Source organism: Lissotriton vulgaris, chromosome 4_1, assembly GCF_964263255.1.
Source record: "Lissotriton vulgaris chromosome 4_1, aLisVul1.2, whole genome shotgun sequence".
NCBI lineage: Eukaryota > Metazoa > Chordata > Amphibia > Caudata > Salamandridae > Lissotriton > Lissotriton vulgaris.
Window position 1 is genome coordinate 963438968 of NC_141691.1, and position 14576 is coordinate 963453543.

The window sequence follows — 14576 nt, forward strand, 5'->3', positions numbered from 1 at the left end:
AGTCTTTGGGTTTGCCTCCTCCGACTCATGTACAGGGTCGATTGATGCGTTCCGTGTCTGCTTCCTGGGCTGAGGCGGCAGGGGTCTATATCCAGGAGATTTGTAGGGCAGCCACCTTGCAGTCTCATCACACATTTGTGCGACATTATCGGCTTGATGTTTTACATGCCTCTGCTGACAGTTATTCTGTTGGCGTCTTGAACGATGTTGTTCATTGATCTTTTATTGATTAAAGTTTTTTACTCTGCATGGATCCCTGGTGTCCTGCGTGTTTTCTTTATTGGTTCTCTGCTTGTGAGTTCCTCACGTTGTTAGGACTGGGACGGGGAGGACCCATGAAGGGGTAATGTCTTATTACTTACCGGTAATCTTCATTACCCGGATTAGGGTCCTCCCCGTCCCAGTCCTCTTCCCTCCCACCCTCCGGCTGTGTTTGTGTTGGAGTCTTGTTGATAACAGGCTTGGCGGTAGGTGGGCGGGGCTTATGTACTATGGAAATACTGGGGTTTTGATTGGCTGGGTGGAGGCAGGACTGCCTCACGTTGTTAGGACTGGGTCGGGGAGGACCCTAATCGGGGTAATGAAGATTACTGGTAGGTAATAAGACAGTTTGCAGCTGCAGGATTCCCTACACTTGAAGGGGCCCCCTCGGCCCCACACTGAAGAGAGTGCTGAAGTATAGGCCTGAGCAATGCATCAGTTCTGTTTAGCTTCAGCCTTTCTTTGGGTGAGGTAGCTGTGTTCTGAAAGGTCTCCACACAAAAAAGAAACAATTGCAATTTATAGCTTTTGTTTCTTTCTGGTGTACAGAGGCCTGGAATGAGAGGCACCCCAGGATTTATCAGTGAATCTGAGCACTGGGGTGGAGAAAGAAACAGTGGTCAGAGCAGCAAAGAAAACGGTCAGAAGGAAGTTCAAAGGAAGAAGCAATGCTGAGAGGGAGAGACAGGTGATAGAACTCTGTGTGTAAATATGTGTGCACACAAAGGGGCTTACCCCGCCCACCCCTCCCCTTCAGGAGGCCCAGGGACCTCTCAGCCATGCACCTTGCTTGTCCTGATATTCAGCAGACAGAAACTTGCTCTTTTCTTTGTGCAGAGTGCAATAAGTTGACACTGCCCTGAAGAAATGTAAGTAACACTTTATTGTTACATTTTAGGAAGCCACTGATTCCACAGGAAGCCAGGCCAGGGGTTTTGTAATTGCAGGAGAGGGTGGAGGGCTCTTGCAGAAGGCCGGGATGGATGACTAAAGCAGGATTCAGTGATTGTCTGTGGACCCTCCCACATCCAGCCTACAGCCTCAGTAAGAGTCCAGGATCGGAGGCAGACTACAGAGGTGGCAAGCAGCACAGAGCAGCAGGCTTTCACCCGGCCATGTTGGCATCCTTCAGCTGCTGAAGGGCTGTGATTCCTGGGGGTTAAAGAAGTAGTGAGGCCAGGGCTGGGCTAACTGGGGTCACCCAAACAGGTGAGTCCACCAACAGCCCTTTTCTTTCTACTGTGAAGTAATAAAGGGAGGCATGGAGTAGCTGACAGGCCCTGGGGGTACTGGGCTGATACCATAGCATTCATTTTGCCTCACCACTTGGTCACACCAGACTTAACAAAAACCCCAGAAGCCCCCACTGGGGCCCCTGCAATTACTGAACAAAGGCAACTGTTTTAACAATGCCTGATACCGGGTGGAATCTGGGTATGAGGGATGTATGTCGTTACAACGCATACTTTTACTCCGCATACCATTACAACGCGGTATTTACAACGCATACCGCTACAACGCATAGCGCTTTGGGGTGCTGGATAGTGGTAAGTATAATTTACTATTCTAACTCCAGTCCCTGTGGACCCTAGGGAAGGTGTTGGATAGTAAATTAAACTTACCTCTTATCCTAGAGCGCCCCCCAGCGCAATGCGTTGTAACGGTATGCGTTGTAATGCCTGCGTTGTAGTGGTAGTGCGGAGTAAAAAATGCGTTGTAACAGGTGCATACCGGGTATGAGTGACTCCTTGCATTGCTTGGTCTGCTTTTCAGCGGTAGATTTTGCCCCGCCCCCAAAAGTGAGATCTGACCAAGTAAATGCACCTGCATTAGGATTTCCAACCTCAAGCAGAATAACATTTACCACATATGTGGATTGCACATGTTGCTCTGGGAGGGAGACGAGAACCAAGCCAGGTTCGGATCCTGTGACTCTGGCAGTGGCGCTCTCGGCTCAGCCTGTCAGTGTTTAGATATTGTAGCATGGTGGCCTTATGGCTCAAAGCCCTGGTCTGCAGCTCTATCCCAATGATCCTCTGAATAGTGGGCATTGCTCCTTCATAAATATTGAAAGCTGGGTGAAAAAAATGGGACAGCTTGGGGGCGTGGCTCGGCCGGCTGCAAGATGGCCGCACTCTGAGTGGGCTCTGCAGGCTGAGTGATCGTATCCTTCAAAATACTGCAGACATCGCTCATCTCCTTGCACTACGTTGGTAACCCCTGCTCCTGGGGGGTGTCCTGCACCTACCTGGCTGATTCTGGCGATTCTCCAAACATCCCAGGCACAGTCTTTACCCTTGTGGCTGACGCTGGACTCCTGGGCTGCGGCCTGCCTTCCCCTCTGCTGGGACTCCCGACGGCGGATCTGCTGTGTGCCTGCTTCCTGATCTCCTCAACGGACCCCCGACTTCTGCGGTGAGTCGTGCTTCTGCCCGGTGCGCTCGCCGCTGGGGGCTGGGGGACCGCTCGGTGTGCGGCCTGGCTGTGTGGCGCTGCGACCTCGCGGCAGTCTAGTGGTTCTCCCCGGCCCTGCGGTGGTTGCAGTGCTGTTTGCGGCAGGGCTGTGGGGGTGGCGTGCCTTCCAGCTCTTCCCTGCTGGTTTGCCCTTTCTTCGGGTGGTGCCGGCTCCCGCGATCGGGGGGTTTGCCGCCTGCTTGCTGCTGCCCTTGCGCCGCCTGGGGTGCCCTGCGGAGAGGCCTTGACTGGGCCTGCCGGCCTTTCCTGTTTTTTAGCTCCTGGGAGGGGACAGACTGCAGATCGCCGCCCCTCCGCCGTGGGTTCCTGCTGTACCGGCCTGCATGCTGTGAAATCCTGCTGTCTTGGAGGGCACCTTGGGCTTGGTGACAGGGCTGAGAGGTTCCTCTGTCCCGGAGGGTTTCTGGCGGTTCTGCTTCTCCGTGCCTCCTCCACTGATCACTGCTGGGCCTGCCTGGTGGCTGCTGACGCCCCTCTGCTCCCTTCCACGCTGGGTCCTGATTTGGGGGCAACTCCTCGCCGCAGCTGTGCCCGGATCTGGTGGGCCCTATATATTGCTATCTGACGATACTGGCTGCTGCCATATACCTGAGAGTTGGAGCGCACGACCCCACACCATTTCTGCGGCCTAGGTGGAGTCGTCCTGAGCACGCTGGGACATTGCTATCACCCCTCCTTCCTTCTGCCCGGGCATGGCCCACGTTGTCCTGCGGAGGGTCGCAGCGACACCACCTACCTCTACTTCCTTCCTTGCCGCACCTGGTGGGGCTCTGCTGCCCGATCTGCATTCCTCCCACCTTGTGCTCTTGCTGACAATTTGGCTGCGTCTGTCTGTCGCGGCCCTTCCTCTGGAGTGTAGGGCTGAGGACCGCCACTGCTGAGGCGTGGATGCCCTGCTTGACCACCGATTGCGTGGCGGATTTTTCCTCAGGTTTTTTAAGTTAGAACTTACATCCTGCCTCCTGTAGTGACACCCCCTGTCGCCCGGTGTGGTTCCTGAGGGGCTCGGCCTGGTTGGCTGCCGGTGTGCCCCGCTCCTCATACTGTTGCACACTTACCCTTGCTGGTCAGCCTGTCGGGTGCTCAGCGCAATACTGTCCCTGCCTTTCTCAACGTTTGCCCGGGCCGTTCTGGTTGCATCCGGACACTCCCCGCTTCCTCCTTGCTACTCCCGGGGGTGCCTCTGTAGCACCTTGAGTAGTGGTCCTGGCTGACACCTATCTACAGTGGGCCCCTTCCTGCTGCCTACTACTGGGGCTGCTGCATTGCTGCGACCCCCACATCCATCAGGGCTCATCATTTGCGGCCCTGGGGCCTTGACCGTCGCCGCTGAGCCTGCTGTGCCGTGGGTGAGCTGCTGGGTCCCCAGGGGGTCCTTCCTTCCTGGCCATCGCGCCGCACACCACCATTGCCCGCTGCTTTCTCCTTGGGCTGCTCCTTCTTGTCTATTGTCCCTGGTGTCCTGTGGCCTGCTATCGTCTCATCCTGGCCCAACATAATGGGGAAGAACGACCCAAGACAACCAAAGATTAACTTTGATTTGTGCCGCTCTTCTCGGCAGGACGCTGCAGGCGCTGAGGGCATGGACCCCGCTGTGGGGGTGCCCGACATCTCCCATGATGACGATCTTAAAGCCATAATGTTGGACGTTAAATCCACCGTTACGGGCATTGCCGCTCAGCTGGACCAGCTTTCTGCCCGCCTCGATCACGTGAAGTCCCGGGTGGATTCCCATGACAACCGCCTACTGCACGTTGAAACCCGGGTATCCGATGCCGAAGACTCAGCCACCCAAGACCGGCAGAAACTGTTGCAGATTGACAGCCTCCTTGTGGTCATTCGCGAAAAGAATGAGGATTTGGAGACCTGCTCTTGGAGGTGCAAATTGCTCATCACGGGCCTGCCGGAGTCCACGAACATTACTAAAATGGAGGACTTTGTGGAGGGGCTGCTCAGGGAGTTGTTTGGCAACATCCTGTCCACCGTCTTCATTGTTGAAAGGGCTCATCGCTCGCTGGGGCCTCGTTCCCGCCCCGGTCTCCCTCCGCGTCCGATCCTTGCGAAGATCTTAAACTATCGACACCGAAACACTATCCTCCGGATGAGAGGGGGACCATCAACCATCAGGGCAACAACCTCTCCTTCTACCCAGACTATACCCTTGCGGTGCAGGCCGCCCGGAGAGAATTCCTCCCTGCTAAACGGATTCTTCTCAAGCACAAAGTCTCATATTCGTTGGCCTACCTGGCTAAACTTCGAATTCGTCAGGGGGCTAAGACACTGGTCTATCAGGATCCTAAGGAGACCATGGTGTTTGCCAAAAAACTGGACAGGGAGTCCCGCCCTGCCACCCCTTCGTCTCAGCCTGACGGGTCCGGGCACCTCAGTGGCATTGAATGAGTAGTGTTACCATTACTATCTGACTAAGAATGGTTCCCCTTTATTGATGTCTGTTATTTACTAGCTTGGCCACCCTGCTTCCCTGCAGGGGTGTATGCTGGGTCCTGCCATGCCCCCACGGGATGATTCCCAGTTCCTCTCTCTCTTTTTCCTCTCCTGGTTGTGGGTCCCCGGGGTGGGGTGGGTAGTATGCTCAGCCTAATTGGGTAGGGGCATTCCCTGCCTGATTGGGATGAGGGGGTGGGTGGGACCGGGTGGGTGATTGAGGGTTGTTCTGCTGTTTGCGATCCGTATGTGACTTGCCAAAGGGGTTTTGGAGGATGGGTGGGAGGGATTGTCCCTCCAGGGAAATGGTGGATTTTTGTATTTGTTGTTCGTTTAATTCTTCTTCTTTCCAATGCTGGTTCAGGTGCAGATAGGGCCCACTCTGTATGGTCCTCGTTTTGGCATCTAATGTGCAATACTGTGCAATTTGTTATGTCCTTGGTCCATCGTCTTTGCGATCTCATTTGCCCCACGTGCTATGCTGTTTGAAAAGAACAGGGGTCCTAAACTTTTTCAATAAAATTAGAAGTAATAAACATAGAGTTAAATAAGGACTATGTTGCTTTTTTGGTCCAATGTCCAGCCGGACAGAGGAATGTTTATTGCCAGGATTAAGTAAAGGTTGACAAATAACGTGGGGCACGAAAAGAATCAAACAACTGGGCACAAGCCTGTACCAAGTGACAAGAAGACAATACAGGGGAAAAAATAACAGGCAACCAGAGTGGAGAGAGAGGTGGCTTACAATACAATGCAATCTTGTGTAAGCTCAAACCAACAGTTACACAATTCACAAGTACAGTATTGTTTGAACAGTCGACGTGACGTTTCGATCCCTATCTCCAATTAATGACTTGGATCATCTTCAGGACTAACATAATAACTTTTGCCTCAGTAATTAAAAAGGCCTTTCAGAGTTTGGCCTTTTGGCTCAATAATGGTTTTGAAGGAACGTCTAATGATCGTTCTATGAGAGAAACCGGCGCCCTTTGCACGATGGCATAGGAGCCAAGTCTTGTCAATAGCAATGGGGCAATGGGGCAATGGCAGTATGCGGCTACAAGTAGTTGCAGTCCGGTAATTATGCTCCTTGGAGGTGTTTACGAAGGCGGACGTCGTGGGTCCCTCTAATTCAGCATGATAGCTGCATGATTTCTGCTATGCTGGTCCCCCTCCGGCCCTATTTGCTCTCCCCCTCCTCCCTATCGGAACTGGCGTTCCTTCCACGGTGGCCCCCTCTCCTACAATGCTCCTGCCGCGTCTGCGCTCTTCTACCGGCCCCTCTTCCCCACCAAGGCTCCACTAGGCCTATGCTGCATAGCCTTCCGCCCCTTGCCTCGGATCTGATCGTCCGCCATCTCCTGTCCCATGGCTTATTTAACTTGTTGGTCCTGGAATGTCCGTGGCCTAAATGACCACCGCAAGGCCCGTCTGACACATGCCCACTTACAGCATCACAATGTCGACATTTGCCTCTTACAGGAGACTCACCTACTCCCCGCTTCAGCCCCCAGGCTTGGCAAACATTCTGAAGATATAGAGTTTGATTTGATTCAGTCTCCGCAATTCCCTATGCTTTTCGGGTTACCCTGGTTAAGATTACACAACCCTATCATTAATTGGGAACAACAGACTTTGACATTTAAAGCAGAGCAGGAAAGCATTTAGTGTGCAGCCAACATCTCTGTGACGACTGAAGAGGAATACGGTACCTTGCCCATAGAATATTATGATCTAAGGGAAATTTTTGACGTAACACAAGCCACAAGCCTTCCTCATCATCGACTGTATGACTGTCGTATTGATTTACAGGCAGGAGCCAAGATCCCCTGCAGTAGGGTGTATTCCCTTTCTGAAAAGGAAAATGTGTACTTGGGAGAGTACTTAGATACCATGCTAGAAATCGGATTTATACGCCCTTCCACGTCCCCAGCCTCTTCGTCTCTTTTTTTTATTCCGAAGAGAGAAGGTGACCTTCGGTGTTGTATTGACTATAGGGCTTTGAATAACATCACCATTAAGAATCGCTATCCACTTCCGTTGATCGCCTCTATCTTTACTAAATTGGATTTACGCGGTGCGTATCATTTGGTGCGTGTCAAGGAGGGAGATGAGTGGAAGACAGCGTTTTGCACAAAATATGGGCTCTTTGAATATCTAGTAATGCCCTTTGGGCTTTGTAATGCGCCTTCCGCATTTCAGTTTTTTATAAACGAAGTTCTAAAAGACTTGACTGATGACTGTGTTATCGCCTACATTGATGACCTCTTGATATTTTCCCCTTCAGTAGAAGAACACATACAGCATGTGAGGAAGGTATTAGAACGATTAAGGGACAAAATATTTCTTTCATGTGCAGGGAGTAGCATTTTTAGGTTACATCATTTCTCCTCAAGGGATAAGCATGGATCAGCAAAAGGTGGAAGCTGTTCTTATGTGGCCTGCCCCAAGAACAGTTAAAGAAATACAACGTTTCCTTGGATTCACCAACTTCTATAGGAGGTTCATTTGTAATTTTTCCAGTTTGGTTGCTCCCATTACAAAGCTTCTGAAAAAAGGAGTCGTTTTCCAATGGACATCTGAGGCTGATACGCGTTTGAATCCCTCAAGAGAGCGTTCACTCAAGCTTCAGTTCTACGCCATCCTGAACCGGCCCACCCTTTTTTGGCAGAAGCTGACGCCTCCCTAGTGGCAGTAGGGGTGGTTTTGTCTCAAGCAGATCCTGTTTCATCCGGTGGCATTCTTTTCTCACAAGTTAACCTCTGCTGAAATCAATTATGCTATAGGAGAAAAAGAATTGCTGGCCATTAAGAATGTTTTTGAGGAATGGCGACAATACTTGCTAGGAGCTAAGCACACGGATACGGTTTTAACAGATCACCACAATCTCCAGTTTCTAAAGTCGGCCAGAGCATTGTCCATGAGACAACTTTGCTGGGCCCAATTCTTTAGTGAATTTGATTTCATTATTCAATACAGATCAGGCAGAAGAAATGGTAAGGCTGATGCCTTATCACGTTTGGGGTTTGAACAACAGGAGGAGCAATCGGAACCACCTCCTATCATAGCCTCTGACAAGTTTATCGGAGGAGTCTGTTCAGAAGAAGAATTCATAAATAAGGTGAAAGAACAACAAGAGTCAAAAGAAATGAAAAAGATCATAGATTCCCAAGAAACCATCAAGAAACAAGAGTGTTTCTATGTTCAAGATAAATTAGTTCTTCCTTCTATGGAATTGCAAACTCAGGCTTTGGAGTGGTATAATTCTCATCCTTTAGCAGGACATCCCGGCTATAAGAAAACCCTAGAAGCATTACGTAGACGGTATTGGTGGCCTGGAATGGGGAAAGATACTAAACAATTCATTCAAACATGCCATGTCTGTGCTCAGAGTAAGACCACGCATCAGAAACCCGTAGGATTGTTACTACCGTTGCCCACACCTCCAAGTCCATGGCATAAGGTGTCATTAGATTTTATAGTGGAATTACCTCGCACCACGAAGGGACAGAACACACTATTGGTGTTGGTGGATTTATTCACTAAGATGGCCCATTTTATTCCTTTAAAGAACCTCCCTACATCTAAACAGCTGGCTTCTGTTTTTTTGCAACAGGTGGTACGGTTGCATGGCCTTCCTTCTGTACTTGTTTCTGACCGAGGGACTTAATTCGTGTCACGATTTTGGAAGACATTGTGTTCCATATTACAAATAGATGTACGACTATCATCTAGTCATCATCCCCAGACAGATGGGCAGACAGAACGAGTGAATCAGTGTTTTGAACAGTATATTAGAAGTCAAGTTCTTCTTTCTGTCACTGAAGGGGATGACTTGGTATGGATAGCGGAGATCTTATAACAACAGCCACCACTCTTCCACTAACTTCTCTCCCTTCTTTTGCTCTTATGGCTTTCATCCCAGGCTCTTGCCTGACCCTCCTTCTCCTGTTTGTCCCACACCTGCAGTAGCCGAACTGATACAGGAAATACACAAAATACACACAGCCACATATGAGAATATAGAGACAGCTAAAGACAGATACAAGAAAGCAGCTGACCAACACAGGTGTTCTGAACCACAGTACCAACAGGGAGAGGAGGTCTGGCTCTCCACAAAACACCTTAATATCAGAGGGGCCTGTACATTTTAACCTAAGTATATTGGACCCTACAAAATCAACAAGATAGTGAACCCAGTGGCTATGAAACTTGAACTCCCTCTGTCTAGGAGGATACACCCAGTCTTTCATGTATCACTACAGAAACCTGTACAACCTGGCACTCATTTACCTCCGAATCCTAATCCAGTGGAACTTGATGATGATACCAAATACGAGTGGAGGCAATAGTCGATTCGAGGAGAGTTATAAGGCGACTACAGTATCTAATCCATTGGAAAGGTTATGGAATGGAAGAAAGAACTTGGGAACCCGCTAGCCAGGTCCTTCACACCAAGATTGGTGCGCCTGTTCCATAGACGGCACCCTAATAAGCCCAAGTCTGTGTGGGGGGGGGTGTACTGTCATGATTGCTCCCGTAGCCTGCAAAAGGTGGCTTGGCAACGCGCATGCGCGAGGAGGTCAGGCAGGCTTAAGAGCCTGACTTCCCCTCAACGCAACGCTTTGCGTTCTAGCCTTGCCGCGACCCATCACGTCCGTGTTCCTGGACTACCTGTCTTCCGACCCTCCGGATTTCTTTGGATCTACTGAATTCCTATTTCCGTTTTGCCGCCGCTGTGTTTGTGTTCAGCACTGCTGTCATGCTACAGGCGCTCGGTTTTCCTAGTTATTTTCCCCGCGTTTGCAGTCTCCCTGTGGCCGGACTCCTCCACTTTGAATCACAGCGGGACTTAGGCTGGGCGGTTCCGCTGGTTCTTTGGTGGTCCTAGGGGTTCTGGAGTTCCGCCCGTTTCTTTCCTTTTCCCCCGTTTTTATTTAGTTATTGCTTTCCAAGTAGGAGCGTTTTATCCTGTTCTCTGGCCATCTACGTCACGAAGCCTCTTATCCAGTTTGAACCCATCATCAAAAACTGGTCACAGCGCATAGCGCTGCTTTTGCTTATATCTTTCCACGTTAAAGCCACAATGGTTACTGGTTATTTCCCTTTTGTGTGACTTTTAGTTCTGGTGAAGAAGCCCTGTTCTGGCACAAGGACTGATCCTTTGCAATACCCCTGTATGTACTAATGGTGAGAAGAGGTTTAGGAGGGGAGTTATAAGGGTATTATACAGCTTACAAGCCTAAAGGTCTTCCTGTTTTCCATGATTATAGGATCCTCCCATCATACCTGAGCCCAATAGTACAAGTCAGCTTTCCCCTCGACTTATAGATTCTGCACACAGAGGAAGAGTTAGGTAGTTATTCTGTAAGCACGTTCTTCCTGTACACATTCATTTCCCTTTTTTCTACCTTTGTAATTTCTTCTTTTCCTTTCAGATCCTGTCAAGGGCCAAACCAGCCAGTGGAAGGGATTCGTGCACCGCCAGTAGGGGGTATTGCTTCACAGATTCTTCCCCAACCTTTCCTTGTTTTGTTTCCCTGCTTCCCCGCAAGCACACTCATGATCTAGTGTTTGATAGTCACGTGGGTGTTGGTGGGAAGTTATGGACCTGTCTTCGGTTCCTGGACGCTCCTGCAGAAAACCCAGGTGAGATCCCTTACACATTTCCTGCCTCCACTGAGATCAGCACATTCTGAATCCTCACATTGTTGCGTCTGACCTGTTCTCCAGGTCTTCAGCATGTGCCTGTAAATCAATCTGTCTATCAGAGAGGCAAATTATTTCTTGGCAGAGAACTCAATTTCTTCACCCCTAGCAGTGTCATTGGATTCCAAGGAGTCCACTCAGTCCCTAATCTCTGAGACATCCTGCGCAACGGCCTTGACCTTGACCTGTCCTCAGGCCGGGTCCGCTCCCCCACCGCTCCAGCGTTCCCTGCTGGTGCTCTGCTGCTGCCCACGCCGCTTCTGCCATCGCTGGAAGTTCGAGGCCCTCCTCCACCCGCAGGCTCCCGCCTGCGCCTCATCCCTGGTGGCCCAGTGGTGGGCGGTAAGTATCACGTCTGACCTCTTGCTCTGTTTGTCTATCTCTCTCTCCTTTATTTCCTCTTTTTGCTGCACTTTAAAATCGTTTCTCTCTGCCTTTAACCTTGTTGCCTGTTTCTAATCTCTGCCTGCTTGTTTCCTAGTGCCCATCTCGCCCGTCCGCCCCGCATTCCTCCCGCATTCCTTCCCGCCGCTGCGTTCCCTGTGGCCCGCCCCCTTCCTCTCCCATTCGCCACCCGCCTCCCAGCTGCTCCTCTCTCCCTCCCTCCACCCTTTTTAATGCAGGCCGCTGCGTGGCCGCGCCACTGGCACGCCGGAGGCAAGCCAGAGGCAAGCCCATCTGCACCCGTCTGCGCCTGGACCACGCCCAGCGCCCGAAACCCTGGACCCCCTGCACCCCACCGCGCCAGTCCTAGACTCAGCTATGACACCGAATCCCTCCATGCTCTCAACACCGACCGAGACCAACGCTGCGTCCAGGCAGCCCCGAAACGCACCCACGGCCACTTCTCCTGTCGGAACTGTAGCTTCACCTGCAACAGAACGACCAAACCATCGAGGACTAGACCCAACCACCTCCGCTGCATACTCCTCAACACCAGCTCCACACGGAAACACGCCATAGATCTGTGGGACTTACTCGACACCACCACCCCGGATGTAGCCTTCCTGACGGAGACGTGGTGGAACGACTCCTCGGCCCCAGACATCGCCGTCACCATCCCAGATGGCTACAATATCACCCGCAGGGACCGCGCCAAAGGCACCAGAGGAGGACTAGCCATCGTCCACAAGTCCACCATCGAGGTCACCACCCACGCAGACGACACCCTCCACACCGCCGAACACATGCCCTTCCAGTTCCACACCAACCCCAACACCACCCTCAGAGGAACGCTCGTATACAGACCCCCCCGGACCCCGAGCCCAGTTCAGCGACTCCATCGCCGACCTCCTCAGCACCCACGCCCTTGCCTCCACGGACTACATCCTCCTCGGGGATCTGAACTCTCACCTCGAGAACAACAACAACGTCAACTCCACCACGCTGATCGACAACCTCGCCAACCTCGGCCTCAGACAACTCGTGACCACACCCACCCACGCCGCCGGCCACACACTGGACGCCATCTTCTCGACTAGCACCCACCTCGCCTTCAACCACATGACTGAACCCCACTGGACAGACCACCGCTGCATCCACTTCACCTTCAGAAAACCAACCATGCACCACCACGCCCAACAGCTACCCGCCGATACTGGAGCAAAATAACCGAAGACCAGCTGACCTCCACCCTTGCCATGAACCCTCCCACCGAGCTCAACAACCCTGACATCGCAGCCCGCAACCTCAGACAGTGGATCGACGACTATGCCAACACCCTCACCCCCCTGAAGAAACCCCCCAACAACAACGCCAGCAAGAGAGCCTCCTGGTTCACCAACGAGCTTCTGACCTCCAAGCGCACATGCCGGAAACTGGAGAAGATCTGGCTCCACGCCCGCACACCGGACACCCAGGCAGCCCACAAGGACACCACACGCAGACACCACCACCTCATCAGACAAGCCAAGAGATCCTCCTTCACAGACCGCCTAGACAACAACGCACACGACAGCAAAGAGCTCTTCTGCATCGCGAAAGAACTCTCCAACCCCAGCGCCAATGCCATCCCTCCCTCACAGGAACTGTGCGATTCCCTAACCAACTTCTTCCATCGCAAGATCGCTGACATCCATGACAGCTTCAACACCGCGACCGACCCGACCGCACCAGACCCCACCCCTCCAGCGCGCACCATCAGCACCAACAATCTGACTTCCAGGTCCAACGTCTCTGACGAAGAGACGCGCAAAGTCATGAACTCCATCCACTCAGGATCACCGAAAGACCCGTGCCCACACCACATATTCAACAAGGCAGGCACAACCATCGCACCCCAACTACGGAGGGTCATCAACGTCTCCTTCGAAAATGCGACATTCCCGGAAAGCTGGAAGCATGCCGAAATCAACGTCCTCCTCAAGAAACCCAAGGCGGACCCCAAGGACCTCAAGAACTTCCGGCCCATCTCCCTACTCCTGTTCGGGGCGAAGGTCATCAAGAAAATCGTCAACCTGCAGCTGACCCGTCACCTGGAAGAAAACAACATCCTGGACCCATCCCAATCCGGATTCAGACGAAACCACAGCACCGAGACAGCCCTCATCGCAGCCACAGACGACATCAGGCGCCAACTAGACAACGGGAAAACATCTGCCCTCATCATCCTGGACCTATCGGCCGCCTTCGACACGGTCTACCATCACACACTAAAGACCCGCCTCCAGGAAGCCGGAATCCAAGAGAAGGCCCTCGACTGGACCACATCTTTCCTCTCCCGCAGATCCCAGAGCGTCCGCCTCCCGCCCTTCCGATCCGAACCCACCGACTTCATCTGCGGCGTCCCCCAGGGCTCCTCCCTCAGCCCGACGCTGTTCAACATCTACATGGCCCCCCTCGCTCAAGTGGCCCAACACCACAACCTCACCATCATCTCCTTCGCCGACAACACTCAGCTCATCCTATCCCTCACCAAGGACCCGCACTCCGCCAAATCCAACATCCACGACAGGATGAAGGCCATCGCCGACTGGATGAGGAGCAGCCGTCTGAAACTGAACTCGGACAAGACGGAGGTCCTCATCCTCGGACCCACCCCCTCAGCCTGGGATGCCTACTTGTGGCCGACCACCTTGGGAACAGTACCAATGCCAACCGACCACGCACGCAACCTAGGATTCATCCTCGACTCCACCCTCTCCATGTCCAAACAGGTCAACGCTGTATCCTCCTCCTGCTACAACACCCTCCGCACACTCCGCAGAATCTACAAATGGATCCCGACCGAGACAAGAAGAACGGTAACGCAGGCCTTCGTAAGCAGCAGGCTGGACTACGGCAACGCACTCTACGCCTGAATCCCAGCCAAACACCTGCGTCATCTCCAGCGCATCCAAAACGCCTCCGCCCGACTGATCGTCAACGTACCCCGCCGCTGCCACATCACCCCCACCTGCGAGACCTCCACTGGCTCCCCGTCGAAAAGAGGACCACCTTCAATCTCCTCACCCACACACACAAAGCACTCCACAACGCCGGACCAGCCTACCTGAACAGCAGACTCAGCTTCCACACACCCTCCCGCCAGCTCCGCTCCACCAGCCTCGCCCTCGCCACCGTCCCCCGAATCCAACGTGCTACCTTCGGCAGCAGATCCTTCTCCCACCTCGCCGCCAAAACCTGGAACACCCTACCTACCCACCTACGTCAGACTGAAGACCTACTCGCCTTCAGAAAACACCTCA